Source organism: Geospiza fortis, unplaced genomic scaffold, assembly GCF_000277835.1.
Source record: "Geospiza fortis unplaced genomic scaffold, GeoFor_1.0 scaffold264, whole genome shotgun sequence".
Taxonomy (NCBI): domain Eukaryota; kingdom Metazoa; phylum Chordata; class Aves; order Passeriformes; family Thraupidae; genus Geospiza; species Geospiza fortis.
Genome location: NW_005054332.1, coordinates 3,257,421 through 3,262,701, shown reverse-complemented (window position 1 = coordinate 3,262,701; position 5,281 = coordinate 3,257,421).

The window sequence follows — 5,281 nt, the reverse complement described above, 5'->3', positions numbered from 1 at the left end:
TTCTCCTCTAGCACAGGTCAGTGCCCCAGTCTCACAGCAGAACAGTGCTCCTTAGGTGCTATTTCCCAGCAGTAGAGGGCTCCATGTGTGCTCGAGACCACTGAAACAGAACCACGTCCTGATGGTGCTATTGACCGAAACTGGGGACATAGGAGAGAAATTAACTAATGTTTAACAATCATGAGACTTTTCAAAGAACTGAAGAAAAGAAAGAGGCTTGAAAAAAGATTTTGACTGAAGACATCTGTGGAGACAGATGGGCATGCCAGCCCTCTCCCTTGGAGAGAGGTATCCCTTGAATGGGCTCTGATAAGATCTTCTCAAACTCTCGTGGATTGAGAAATCCTCCTTGGTCATGGTGAGCTCCTGGCATGCTTTGGAATCCCATGTAGATTTTTTGGGACTGATTGGTTTTTCCCCCTTTTTACCACCCCCACTTTTCCCCATAAAACCCCCAGTTTCTGCCCTGTTCAGAAGGGAGCTGCAGGTGCTGGAACAAAGGCTACCCCTGCAGAACAACCACACAGTGCTCCTGTCTCTTTGTCCCTTGTTGGCCAGGGTACACCTTGCAAGGCAGAGCAGAAATCACTGCTAAGAGCTGAGCTGCCTGCCCCTTGCTGAGTTACCCTGTGGCTGAAGCAATGTCTAAGATCCCTAGAAAGTCGTCTCTTGCAGGACCTCTCTCTGGGAAGGTTGCTGCATCCAGGTTGAGCCATCAGACCCCCAACCGGCCGCCCCCACAGACATCCATCAAAAAATAAAGAGGAAAACATGCCAGAGGGGAGAATAAATGAGACCAAGATGCAGAAATGAAGCTGACATAGTAAGAACAGACAACAGCAAGAAACTCAGGATTTTGGGGGTTTTTATACACACAACAGAATTATAATCAGTGAGAAATTAAAAAGAAGCACTCAGTTAAATTATTGATGTTATTAAACTTCAGAAATACTAAAAGCAGAATTTCCAGTTAAGACGCAATATGAGAAATTCTACAGCATCATTGAGATAAAAATACCATAAAGAGTTTGAACTAACTAAAAAAACCTGAACTAAAGCATTTTTTACTACAAATCTTCTTTTGCTGCTAAATTTGCACTTCAAGATGTAAAAATCTGTATTTTACAGTTTATGATCTCCTGTGCATCACAGTATATGAAATTTCACCCAGTAATTCCTGTACTGAAGCCAGTAACTTGTATCTTCAGTAACTTCAGACCAAGTGAATTTGTCATACATTTACAAACCAATCCACCTTACTCTCCAAATTAAGAAACCTTTAGAGGCTGATATTTTCACCTTGTGAGATATCATTGCATCTACTTTTTGAGCTAAACAGGAAGAGTTCTCTATATGCCTCACTGTTTCCAGTCTTTGAACATTTTCTGCAAATTTGCATTCCCAAAAACATATCACTTTCTCTTCTGTGACATGGCTGTGGACCTACCACTCAAAGACAAATTGACACTGCCCTGCAGTCCCTTCCACTCCATTATCCTGTTCACCAGAAGACCACAGAATCCAAGAGACCCCACAGCACCAAACCTAATCTGAAAAGGGAGGTGCAAAAGGGCTAAGAGGTGGAGCAGTAAATACGAACAAAGAAGTAGGTAACAGGGCACATGAAAAATGCCACACACAGGCTCTAGATGAATTGGTTGGGATTTCATGTATATCAGAAAATCAGATAAGGTCTGTAAGATTTGCACATGGTAATTCACTAGTATTGATGCTATTAAAAAAAAATAAATCCCTCTATTCCTCACAATTTCACATCAGATATCTAAGGATCACAGAATGATCATTCTTATCATTACCAAAGCACTGCCCTGGGAGTTCATATTGACTTGTCCATTATCATCCCTATACTCCTCTAAGAGTAACAAAAGTATTCTTGAAAACATGTAAATCTTGTGTTCCTTGTTCTAGGTGTAGGACTTTGCAAATGCCAGTACTAAACTGCATTTTTGAGTGAATAAAAATGCTTAGATTACTCTGAAGAACTATGCTGGCATCGTTGCTACTTGCTATTCATCAGTCTTTGCATCAGTCACACTTGTTTTTTAGATTGATCTTTGATTACACTCCTTTGGTAAAACTGTTTGAAAACATGAACATTTAGTGCTACAGCTATGCACTTACTTTTTATGCCAATCTTGTAATCTTATCAAAGCATTAAGTCAGTTTTCTTGGCACTAGCTGTTTTCCCTAGAACTACATTGATTTGCATTACTTACGTTCTTTTTCTTTAATTATTTTTTGTTTTAATCTGCTTAGTCATGTATGAGTTTTCTATTAGATGACAGTCTAACCCAGTGACAGTCAATTCACTTCACATTTTTTACACATTGGCATGACATTGGCACTAGCACTACCTGCAGAAACCTCTACACAAAAGGCTACAGTAAATATCAGCAGATCAAAGATCTAACCAGTAGAACCTTAAGTCTATACAATAATTCTATCCATATTGACAAGTAATAGACATGACATCAAGAACTATATAAAATCCCCAATTCTACTAAAATTTAAAATAGGATTAGTCCATATAGGCACAGTGAAACTATCCAACTGAACAAATTCAGATTCTCACATTTCTTTCCAGTATAAAATTGTTTGTGGGTTTTTGCCTCAATGTTGTGTTACAGAAGACCCAGACAAACATTAGGAACAACTGACTGATTTTTAGAGGGACTGAAGAAGCTAAGTGTCTCCAAAAGACAAGGGTATTAATAACCAGTAATTTTATTGAGTCTTGAACCAGTAATTTTATTGAGTCTTGGAGTAATATTTTTACAAATTGTTATATAAAGATATATATTTAAAATATAAGAGTAATGTTTTAAAGTTTAACTTCCATGAATCCCATAGAAGTAGCATTCTCAAAAAACAACATACATAGTAGCAATGAATTAAAACCACTTCAAAGCAATACATGGTCTTGGTGTGACTGCACATTGAAAACTACTTCCTGATGTGGTCCCTCTGACTGAAAAATAATATAATGGAACTTTTATAAGTACAGAAAGGTTGACGAAGATGACCAGAAGTAAAAAACGTTCCCCTAATTATATTAAGATTCCCCTTTTTTACAAAAATGGCTAGCAAAGCACATAAAACATTTGCACTTTTATATAAAGAGTGTGAATAGGGATTTTTTTTCATTATTCTTAGGAGAAAATAAAGTAAACGTAAGGTATATTTGGATTTCTGAAACTTTGGTATTCTTTAAATTGACTGTTTGCACAACTGCCTATTAAAACTTTCAAAACCTCTCGAGAATAGTCAACAAGGTAAGGACATTCACTCCATACCCATTTTGTTTTTCATTCCCACTGCTTCAAAAATATATTCAAGCTTTTTCCTATTATAGCCTCTTATCATAAAACTTGTATTAACCTTCCTAATACCACAAGAGGATCATGATCACATCTTTGCTTCTTGTAATGGTAGTATCAGCCTCTTCTGATTATACCCCACAGATTTCTCTTTTCAAGCATTTATTTCTTTCTTATGTTTAAAGTTCCTTAGGAGTGCCATCTCCTTCTGTTTCCTCAACCTCTTTTGTCGCATCAGTTCATTAACTGGCACCTTGTAACTATCCACTTGTTACTACTATCCACTCTCTCCTACACATACCTCTGATTCTGTCCTGTATTACATGAAATAGGAGACTGCTGCAGTATCCAAGTATCTCTTGCCATCTCAGATCATAAAATTCAGGAACTGCATATTAAGTGACAACTAGTATGATATAATTAATCACAACTAGGGGGACTAGATAGGATCAATCTAATAAAAATTATTAATATATTCTTAAAATGATCCAGGCATTCTTTACTCAAGAAGAAAAAATCCTTTTAGACCAGAAGTTTTCAGACCTAAATCCCTTCTTCTTCGGGTATATCATTTCAGAGAAACTGCCAGACTTATTTTCAGTGTAAACTACTGTGCAAGAGCACTCGAAGGATGTTGCAGCAGAAAGTAATTTGATTTTAAAATCCTGATCTGTGTATCGTGCAATGAAGCAGTAAACAAAACCTTGCATTGTTGGAGAAAAAACCCAAACACAAAAGCCAAACAGCATTAATTAAATCAGGTAAAGAGCTGTTTAATCACTGACTCTGTGATTCAGAGCAAATTCCTGAAACTTTACTAATGGTAGAAGTTATGTTGACTTTATTTCTTTATTACCAAAACCTTCCTATCACTGCAACTACTGAAAAGTAAACAATATTCCAAGCACCCATTCACCTTGGGATCTTATTTTATAGCATTCTGACCACGTTTTCAAGAAGTTTTATATGGAGAAGTGGAAGCAGCTGTGAGTTCAGCAGACACGTGCTCTAAGCCAGTAAATACTGACACATGTAAATAAATACAGCCCAAGTCTATTTATAGCCCGGAGAAGCTAAGTACATTATCCTAGCAGAGACATGGCTCCTGGTTGGATTAGCTCATGGCCTCCTGAAGCCAGGTGCAGTGAAAGATGGCATAAACATGCTCTGAATAGCACATCTCTCACGTGTAAGACACCGTGAAAACCTCCTCTGGACAAGCCACAGCTTTTGCAGGTTCTACAAACCCAGGACATTTGGGCAGAATCACAAACCAGCCATGCCTTTGTACACGGCAATAGTAACCTGAGGAGACTCAGATTGGGTCTGTTTATTTTTTTATATAAAAAACCAACTTCTGCAACCTCTTGTAATCTGTAAAGCAGCAATAAAAGATCACACAGAAGAAAGACTTAACTAGTTAAATACAACTAGAACATTTTCAGACGACCCCAAGCTAAAAATAGGCTGTTATTTCACAAAGCTGGCAGTGACCCACATCGAGGTGTTTCCCGGGCTGTCGGTGTCCAGCCAGGACTGCCGGCCACGCCGCTATCCCCGAGGCGCGGCAGCGATAGCAGCGGTGCTTCCCACCGCCGGCTGCGCCCGCCAGTCCAAGTCCGCCTTTGGGGAACCCGCGGGAGCCGCTCTCCCACGAACGAGAGGGAGCACGAGGCCGAGCGAGCGCTGTTGTTTCTCACAGCACCGCTGGCCTACTGGGCTGAGCTCCCGTCTGCAGCACCACAATCGCTGTTTCCATCTCGACTTAAAAGACACGGGGTAATGTGCGGGCAGAACGCTCTAAGAGCTTCCTGTCGGTATTAAACTCGCCAGAGCGGTTTTGCAGCCCGAGGGCGAAGGGGCCGACGGATTAACCCCACGCGAGACCGGCGCTGCGCCACGCCACCCCGCGTCCTACGACCCGCGCGAGAGCGGCTCTCCCG